Genomic DNA, 11054 nt, shown 5'->3' on the forward strand with positions numbered 1-11054 from the left:
AAGTAACAAAGACCGGATCAAGTCTCAGGCTCTCTGGAGGAAGGGGCCGCACAAATCGTGCGCACGATGCGTACAATTGTTAATATTTGTGTACAGCAGTTCATATATGTACAAAATGGTATAAAATGCGTACAAGATGAAGACTCGGCATAGAGTTGACTATAGCTTGATGCACTATGCAATAAGATTACCAATCACACACTTCACAAACGTCTTACCCTACCATTCTTGCTCCCACAACCTAGCTTGAACCCCCCCGACGTGAGACCAGGCGCAAGCAGCAGCCATGGCGGAGCTTGGTGGCATGCTTGCCGCTGCCATCCTCAAGGTGGTGGGTGAGCAGATTTGTTCGGTGATTGGTGGTCAGATTGCCCTGAAGATGAACTTCGATGAGGACCTGAACAAGATGAACATGGTGCTGGAGGGTATCGATGCCCTCCTTGAGGACGCCGAGAGGCGGTCGATCACGGATAAATCGACACGTCTGTGGTTGAAGCGGCTCAAGGACTTCATGTATGAGATTTCCGACATGATTGATGAATTCGAAGCCGACACGCAAGCAATCATCCAGCCGTCTGCGCGGAAGGTACGTATGTGGAGAAAACAAAAGTTCATTAACTTGTTACTCCCTCCATTTCTAAATATAAGACCTTTTAGAGATTTTATTATGAACTACATACGGATGTATATAGACACATTTTAGAGTATAGATTCACTTATTTTGCTCCGTATGTTGTCCATAGTGAAATGTTTAAAAGGTCTTATATTTAGGAATGGAGGAAGTATTAGTGTATTTTTGTATCGAATGCTACTCTTCTCTTTTTGAGAAATAAAAAACTTGTAGTAGTTTTCCTTAGATTAATCACCTTGCATAGATACAAACTTACAACTATGCTAAAAACACGTGTCTCGGTACCCTCACCTCACATTTGCTGCATCCAGACACACACTGGGTGCTGAGCGAGCGGTAGCTTATTTGGCTTTACAATGAGCCGCCACATTGGAAAGAATTAAAACACCCACTAAGCTACTAAGCTCTTGAGTCTGCTGGAGGATAGGCTCCTGAATCTGAAACATTTTCTTACGATCTTGTTTTGAATCGTGCTATATATGATGACAATATTCCTATGTTTCCTGTACGACGATTCAAATCCAGCTGCACACCGTAGTATTGAAAGGGCAACGGCCGCTGGATTTCTTGGTCGTACAAAGATTGGACACTATTTTTCTTATGTGAAGCAGTTTCATTTTGTTTTACCCTGCATGAAACTAGTAGGCTCCTCTTACCAAAATGAAACTATATTACCAAAATCAACTCACTTCACATAAATCAACTCACTTCACATATTACCAAAATTGAAGCAGTTTCATTTTGTTTTACCCTGCATGAAACTAGTCGGTATCCAGTACGTAGCTCCATTTTGAATTCCAAATACAGTCATAAGTATTTCCAAATAGAAATTTAATGACATAAATTTTATGCCACGTAAACCATATTATAATACCGCGACTGTTGGCAGAATCCTAGCTAATTTAACAAATGAAAATACACCTTAAATTTTGAGACGAACCAGTAGACATTTTTTGCTCTCCAATAGGAATATAATAATGAATATAACCTATGATTAAATTAAACAAAAATCCTCCGACGCTTGGCATAGATATTGATGTAGTTATATAGTATGTACAAAATATACGAATCTTACCCATCAATTTTGGAACTCAACTGGAAACCGAACCTGAATATCCATATTAATATGTGAAGTGAGTTGATTTATGCATGATCACATCAAACACGTTTTTGATGCTATTTTGTATTTATATTCGTAAATATTGTCAATTTTAATTTCTAGATTTATATTTCTTATATTTTGTGTGTCAATGGCATATGTAATTTATCATTCAAAATAAGAATGAAATTTGATCCAATTAACATAAGAGGACATGACTCATAATGCTTTAACCAAATTACCTATTGGGTTGAATTAATACATTTGTAATACCATATACTATAGTACTTGCCAAGTTTCCATTTCACATTGTATTAACAACTCACCCTCTTGCAGTCCTCTTTCAAAAAATATTTCGCAACTATGATCTCTTGTCTCACAATTGGCCCTGAGATTATAATGGCCAATAAGATGGATAAGATGATGCAGGGTCTAGAAGTAATAACAGATCAACACAAGAAATTCAAATTAATGGAAGGTACTAATGCGAGTGAGCCAAAGGTTATAGATATACGGGAAACATCGTCAACCTTGGAGACACATATCATTGGGAGAAACAGGGAGAAAGATAAAATATTGGTATCTTTATCAAAGAGCATGAAAAAGGAGATCACAATCCTTCCCATTTATGGCATTGGCGGCCTTGGAAAAACAACCTTGGCAAAAATGGTTTACAATAGTTTCCAATTCAGAGAATACTCCCAAGTGTGGGTTTATGTGTCCCAGACATTTGATTTGAAGAAAATTGGCAATTCTATAATATCACAACTATCACAGAAAGAGAATGAGAGTGGCTACACTGGAAAGCAGATGATCCATAATTCCCTTCAGAAGCTCATTGCCAATAAGAATATACTGATTGTTTTAGATGACCTATGGGAAGATAACAATTCTCATTTGGAAGAGTTGATGGGTTGGTTAAAGGTGGAAGAGAGTGGCAAGGTGGTTGTTATAGTTACCACACGCTATGAGGGCATTGCAAAGAAAATTTGCACAATTCAACCTCACAAATTAGCACCACTAACAGATGACCAGTGTTGGAATATCATAAAGCAAAAGAGTGACTTTGAATTGAGAGGTGACAAAGAAGAGTTGCATCACATAGGCCAGGACATTGCAAGTAAGTGTCGAGGTGTGGCTTTAGCAGCCCAATCGCTGGGACACATGCTGCATTCTCTCTCCTTTGATGAATGGGAGTCTGTGAAAAACAGTGATTTCTGGAATTTATCTGATTCGGAAGATACAAGCTTGACACATGCGCTTGCATCTTTGAAGTTAAGCTATAGTGTTATGCCTTCATATTTGAAGATATGTTTTGCCTATTGTGCGATTTTCCCAAAAGGTTACAAGATAGTTAAAGATGACCTGATTCATCAGTGGATTTCTCTGGGTTTCATTAAGGCAACAGGCAGTTATCCACTTGGCAGCTTGGTGAGAAATGTGTTAGGCAGCTTTTGGGTCTATCCTTCCTTGAACATTCAAAGTCAATACTGGTGAGTTAGTTCATACCTTATACCATTGACAATTTTAATGAATTCTCTGAATTATTTAAAGCAATTACATGATTTGTATATGTACATTAAACACAATAAATGATATTGAAATGACCATGTATCCATTACGATATTTTTTGTGTAATCTCTTACGATGTATCCTATCATAATGTTTGCATCTCATTACGATATTACGATGTATTACTTTTCAAATAACTTCTTAAAAGATAGTTATTGTTCATACATAGGAAAAACACGCCCATGGGATATCCTTAGATATAGAATATTGATGTTATTCTCTATGATATACTTCATAATAGAAAATAAAGTGTAATCTTATGGAAGTATGCTAGCGTTAATTAATACTAGCGTCGGCGTAAATCTATGAATTTATTCAATTTATTTTTCTTACTATAGGAATAAACATTTGAATTCAACATTATTCCATGAGTCCTATTTCAAAGCCTATATTTTATTGGGGAAAATAAAAATAAAAGTAACCCATCTTTTCCCATTCTCTCTCTATGCAAGGGTGGAAGAACCAAAATAAAGGATTTTGGAAGAAAACAAATGAACTTTCGAAATCTAATTATTATGCGTAAAGGGAAGGAGTTGAGATTTCTACTTATTCCTACATACCATCTAGTAACAAGAATATGAAATTGTAAATAGCAAAAAAATATTGTCTTGCATGGCTAAGTCTAAAGAAATACAAATATCCATCTATACAAATTCATCTGCATCAAATTTATATCAGAATAGAGGATGGATGCATCATTCAAGGAGTTGGATTAACTTCCCTTATGCTTCTTTATCATAAGTTTGATAAGCACCCTTTTTGCTTTCTTGATAATTAATGGACAAAAATTGTATTTTATAACATGCTTGTTTTTACTATATTTATAGTAAACACACTGCATGATACTGAAATGACCATGTATCTGTTATGATTTTTACATAGTACGATGTATACTATCATAAAATTACATCTTCTTACGATATACTATTTTCGAAATAACTTTACAAACTATGAAGATGCCCATTGTTCATACGCAGGGAAAATGCACCCTAGCACATCCTTAGATATTAGAATATGTATGTTATTTTCTAAGGTATGCTTCGTAACAGAAAATACAATTCTAATCTTATGGAAGTATGCTAGCATCAACATTAATGTTTAGGTGCAGCAAGAATTTCAAATTTTTATGTGTAAATTTTAGTTAAGTTGCTTCTGCATGTAACACTACACAACCGTAGCTTCCCAAGCCTCACTTGAGCAATCCGCATTTTATGCTTCACTTTGACCAACTACCAGGATTAATTAGCATTAGAAATAACACAATTTGTTCACTAGCTAGTGACTACTGACCGTGGATGGTTGACCTACATAATTAAGTGCGTTTATCTTGACTATTTGGATGTCACATGCCATCATATTTTAGTATGCAATAAATGTGTTAATACAAAAAATGATTTGTGTATTAAAAACTTACATTGCTAAGTGTTCATTACAGACTACAGGAATGGATTATGAAAATGATAGATTGTTCACCATGCACGATTTGGTGCACGATCTAGCAAGATTGGTCATGGTCGACGAAGTACATGTTGCTACCAAACAAGGCAACACAGGGGAAGGTTGCTGCCACTTTGCATTGCTAAATGATTGTTGTAAGCCATTGGAGTCATCCAAGATAAGGGCACTTCGTTTTATGGAGTGTGACAAAAGTGAACTTCATGATGCTGCCTTTTCATCTGCCAAGTCCATGCGTGTCTTGGACTTAAGCGAGTGCTCCATGCATAAATTTTCAGATTCTATTCAAGTGTTGAAGCAATTGAGATATCTAAGTGCTCCAAGAATCCAAGATGGAAATATTCCGGATAGTATCACCAAGCTTTCAAAATTAATTTACCTGAACCTTCATGGATCTCCTAAACTCTTAGCACTACCAGAGTCAATTGGAGAAATTGAGGGTCTAATGTATCTTGATTTGTCGGGTTGTTCAAGAATTGAAGAACTTCCTGAATCTTTAAGGAGGCTAAAAGAATTGGTGCATCTGGATTTATCAAATTGCTTTTGTGTTCGAGGTATATCGGTATTCTTGGGGAGCCTCACACAACTTCAGTATTTGAACTTATCATACTGCCCAAATATCGGAGAGTTGCCTGAAGATCTAAGTGGTCTATCCAAATTGCAGTATTTGAACTTATCATTCAGCTCATATCTTCAATATTGCCAAGAAGCAGAATTTTTGAGGGCCTTTACAAAGCTCGAGTACTTAAACTTGTCTTCAGACCATTCTGTACTTCAAAAGCTCCCTGAAGCTTTGGGCAGATTCCTTCAACTCAAGTACTTAAACTTATCTGGTTGTCGAGATATGACAATATTGCCAATGTGTATTGGGAGTCTAAAATGTCTGGCGCATCTTGATTTATCACACTGTTATAGTATTTATCGTCTTCAAGAGGCTTTGGTGGGTCTTACCAATCTGAGATATTTGAATTTAAAAGATACATGTTTGAAACCACAACTAGAAGATGATGATACCAAATCTTATTGGAAGAGATCATGTTTACTTGGTTCACCATTGGAAAACAATCATTATGGGAATTACTTTCAAAGTCTCATCAACCATTTAGGCAATAATCTTTCCAATCTAGAGCATTTAGACTTGTCTTATAATCGCTCTCTTGAAAGCATACCTGAAAGTATTTGTCGCATGAGAAATCTGCATACATTGGACCTCTCGGAATGCATACTTCTTGCAAAGATACCAGAAAGTATACATACACTTGGTAGTTTGAAGTTTCTCTATTTAAAGGGATGTGACCTTCTTTCCAGAATACCACACCTTGGTGGCAGTACAGTATCGTTACCATACTTTGTGGTGCGTGCTGGTGATGAAGATTGTAGAAGCAACCTTGTCCTACTTCAATCCACAGATCCTGTTGAGCTGCAGATATCTGAACTTGAAAAAGTGAAGTCCCCAAGAGAGGCACATCGTATAAAATTAGTGGAAAAACATAGGCTCAAGGACTTGAAATTGGAGTGGACCAGAGGTGTTGAGAGATTTGTCTATGACAAAATGTTGTTGAAAAATCTAGTGCCGCCAAGCACATTGAAGAATTTGGAGATATGTGGTTACAATGGTGTGAGCTTTCCTGCGTGGCTAGTGGGACAACTACCAAACCTAGTCTCATTGGTTCTCAGAGATATGGAAAATGTGGAAGAGTGGAACATGTCATACTCCATTGATGAGGACCATGTGATTCAAACATTGGAAATACATGGTTGTCCCATGTTAAGGATGAAACGACCTCTTCCTAAAGCTAAATCATGGGTGATATCACACAGTGATAATGTATTATCATCATTGGATGAGTGCACTGTGTCACACACCAGTGCTTTCCCCTGCACTTCTCCGATAACTACCGTGTTGTTGTCGATTAAATACTGCAAGGGGCCTTATCGGTGGAGGTTACTTCAACACTTCACTGGACTCTCTTCTTTGTCAATTCACAACTGCGGTGATCTAACTGGATCACCAGCGATCACCCATCATCTATGGTCTCTCGAGGCACTATGCCTAGAAGACGAACATATGGAAGAACTGCCAAAATGGATGGGTGAGCTCAGATCTCTACACAGTCTGGAAATAAGGTGGAGCAATGTTGTAACAGAGTTAAATGAGACAATGAGGAAACTCACAATGCTGCAGTCACTAAACTTGTCCTATTGCAACAATTTATCACTGCCACATTGGTTAGGCGAACTTACCTCTCTCAAGGAACTTGTTGTGTGTTCCAGTGATGTCTTGAGGTCTTTACCGGAAAGCATACAACAACTCACCGACCTTCAGAAAATAAAAATAAGCAATTGCCCTAAATTAGAGCATGTTGTTGCTGAATCATTGGAGGGAATGATGAAGCGCACTCATAACCAAGAAAGGGTATGCGTCCTGCCCAACTCTCTCGAGGAACTTACTATCCTTACATGTCATGGTGTCAAGTCTTTGCCCGAGGGCATACATCAACTCACCAACCTCAAAAACCTAGAGATTGATGACTGCTACTACCTTTATCAGTGGTGTAAATTAGAGGAGAGCAGGAAGCTTGCTCACATACAAAACAAGGTACATATCTATCCTGCCATGCTTTCATCATACTAATCTTAATTTGCAATGCTTAATGTTACTTCTTTTTTCTTGATGTTACAATGGGATATATCATGTCGCATTTCTCCATGCATAAATGTGTAGATATCCATGTACTTTGTTAAAACACACCTAGATGTGCCAAATAGTATAGCCATAGCAAAAGGATGAATTCTCTAATTTCGAGAGTAAGTGATGGTGCGCCACTACCAATGTAAGACATATTAACTGAGATAGATATTTGTTTGAAGCACGGGTCAGAGGATTACACTTTTATTTTTGAAAGGAGAAATATCCCTGACTGCTGCATTATGTGAGCTCATGCAGACAACCATCTTTATTACTCCCTCCGTACCTAAATATAAGTCTTTTAAGATATTTCACTACGTGTCTACATATGGAGCAAAATGAGTGAATCTATACCCTAAAATATGTCTATATACATTCGTATGTAGTCCATTAGTGAAACTCTTAGAAAGACTTATATTTAGGAACAGAGGAAGTAAAACACAGTAGCAGAGTAGTAGTGCCTTACAGTCGGAACCAAATTTGCTTCATCTGAATGATAGTGTTTAAATAATGCTTTTGTTTTGTCATTATTCCGAATGAATAAAGGAATTGTCATTATTCTTGCAGTGTTTTGTCTGGTAGGCAGTGCATCCACCGCAGACACGCAGGTTTGCCAAATCAAGGTCCTGAATCACCCTGAAAGATTTTTGTTTGGGTTGACACTAAATTAATGGAGTTGCAGGAGGACCATCAGGAGCAAATATAATTATGAGCTATGGTTATGGGTATCTGGTTTGCAAGATTCAACTATATTATTCGGGCGTTCTACATAAATCTACTAAGGTAACCTTTTGCTCCATGCTCTTAAACATCATTGTGAACCCCTGGTTTGATGTGCCGACATGTCTACATTATCTCAGTCACCCGTCGTTATGTGCAGCATGGAACTGTGCTCAAAATTTCCCAGAGAACCTGGAGGCTGCAGCATCTACACTGTTCTACAGGACTACATGGTTTCAGACTTTCAGAGCGCACCCTGTTGACCTTGGCCCCCATCTTCTATACTGCAGACGCCGACATCTTCGATTTGTCCTTAGTGGCAACCATGTTATTGTTTCCTTCTTAAGATGCTGCCCAAGTGCAGGGTTTTGTTGTAACTTCGGTGTGTCTGCTTATCTCTGCTTAGATGCAAAAGGTGGGCAGCCCCACAACGTTTTATAGAACAAAAAGAGTGACAACTCCGGTGAGAAGAAATTGTACTTGTAATATTTGCTGCGAGTTGCATTTATACCGTCTGGGTGATTTTGGTACTTGCTTGTGTTGAGCATGATGTAGTACAATTCAACGCGATACTTTAACACTTGTAAAGCATGATACTTTCTTGGGATGATCTGGCGGCACATAATGGTCTGCTAGATTGTCAGATTAATTATGTGACAATGTACAGTTATTTTCTGAATGAAAGATGAGCAGGTCCAAATCAAACTACAAGGAGGTATGTTGGCACCAACTCCAATCCCAGGTTGTTCTATGCGTGTGTGTGTGCACGCGCGTTGTGTGGCAGACATCAGATCAATTCTACCTCATGGGTGCAATCTCAGTATCCCTACACTGCAGATACATGATACCGATACATATAGCCTGCAATTCTATTCTTGATTCCTTGATGTATATATGTATTGCTCCATCGTGCATAATTTACTAGTCTCAGGTTGCTTTGGGGCTGGCTGCTGCGATGAAGCGCCGGTGAGTGGAGAAGGTCCTCGAGATGCAATGAAGGAGAGGGCGAGGGTGAGGAAAAACAACATCACCATGCGCTTCCTCTGATTCAATGACAGAAAGCCTTGGAGAGACGTCAAATTTCACTTGAAATAGATTTTTCAACCCAAGCAAATATTTTGATATTTTGAGGAATAATTAGGCAACTATTTCAAGTTGTGTATACTACTGAACTGAATGTTGACTGAAAGGCAACGATTTCGGTATTTATTGAAATAACCAAAACGTCCGAAATTAAAAAAAAAGTTAACTGAAAGTGGAAACCATATGGTAAACTAAGACTATCTGAACATTTGTTAGAGGCGCGATTTTACTGCTTACAATTGTTTGGAGAAAGATGGGAACTTTGACTACCAATCTAAGAACCTGCAAGCTGGGTAGCTTCGTGGTTGTTTAGAGTAGCCCACGTGGGCTACTCTGAACTTAACTGAAATAGCATGACAGTGGCTATCTGCAGAAAATTGCTCCTGCAACTGAATCTATTGTCGCTGTCCCTAGTTTGATTTTTTTAAAACTATTTCTTTCCATCCAATTTTAAAATTGTACTAAATCTGCGGCAATTAATATCAATCGGAGGAGTAGTGACTATTGAGTCCATGGGTCCCTGCGCAAAATGCAAAACGCCGTATGAACCAACTTAAACTATGATATACTCCCTTCATTTTTAAACATAAGTTTTTTAAAGATTCAACTACGGACTATCTATAAAGCAAAATGAATGAATTTACACTCTAAAATATGTGTATATATATATATGTAGTTCATAATGTAATATTTAAAAGAGTTATATTTAGGAACGGAGGAAGTACATATGAAAATGGAGACACTGCATGTCACCATGTGTAGATGGATATACGGTATCGCTGGATATACTTTTCTTTTTTTGCATTCCTTTTGCTGAGGGGGAGACTTGACTTCTTAGCTTAACAAGTTTATCTGAACCCGATCACGTCAATTGCATGCGTGATAGACACTATTCTCTTCGTCCCATAATATAAGGGTGTTTTATAAAAAACATCATTATATTATGGGAAGGAGGGAGTAGTATTTTCTTTTTAACGGCGGGATGCTAGTGTGACAAATAGCTTGAAGCAGAAAGACATTTTCAGAAGAGAAAACAGTAAGAGTAAAGATAAAACTACAGACGTTAGCTTGCACATAAAGTAACAACGAAATCACCTTTCTCGACATGATCAATTCATGACCAAACTTCTTACTACTTTCTAATGCCTTCCTCTAGACCCATATAATGGTGAAGTGTCATGTAGTCAACATTCACATGACACCACTAGAGGAGAGACAACAAAATATGGAACGAATACCAAATTCACATAATTACTTATAATCTACGCAAACAGCTTTTATGCCGGGACGTAATATCCTTGAAGGAGTCGTTGTCTTGCATGAAACTCTTCATGAAATTCACTCAAAGAAACTTGATGGGGTTATCTTCAAAGTGGATTTTGAAAAAGCTTACGATAAAGTTAAATGGTTGTTTCTGCAGCAAACCCTACGCATGAAGGGTTTCGATGAGCTGTGGCGTAGGCACGTCGATTGTTTTATAAAAAAAGGGAAGTGTTGGTGTCAAAGTGAATGATGATGTGGGTCATTTTTCCAGACACTGAAGGGTCTCCGGCAAGGGGATCCAATGTCTCCCATTTTATTTAACATTGTCGCTGATATGTTGGCACTGCTGATTAAGCGGGCTAATGAGAAGGACCTTGTGGGGGGCTTGATCCCGCATCTTGTTGATGGGGGTGTCTCCATTTTACAGTATGCAGAGGCCAGGGCATTGTCTCCTTTTCTAAAAAAAAGGTATCATCGTCATTTCTATAGCTTTGTCAACATGTAGAGGTTCATTAGCGTATGTGCTCAATATGCAAAACAAA

The 11054-nt window shown here is 37.9% G+C and overlaps 1 pseudogene; it reads left to right on the top strand.

The window, feature by feature from the left end:
* Positions 1-286: 286 nt before the first annotated feature.
* Positions 287-9546, top strand: LOC123403048 (annotated as a pseudogene).
* The last annotated feature ends 1508 nt before the right edge of the window (positions 9547-11054 follow it).

Source organism: Hordeum vulgare, chromosome 1H (assembly GCF_904849725.1).
Source record: "Hordeum vulgare subsp. vulgare chromosome 1H, MorexV3_pseudomolecules_assembly, whole genome shotgun sequence".
In the NCBI taxonomy this organism is placed as follows: Eukaryota; Viridiplantae; Streptophyta; class Magnoliopsida; order Poales; family Poaceae; genus Hordeum; species Hordeum vulgare.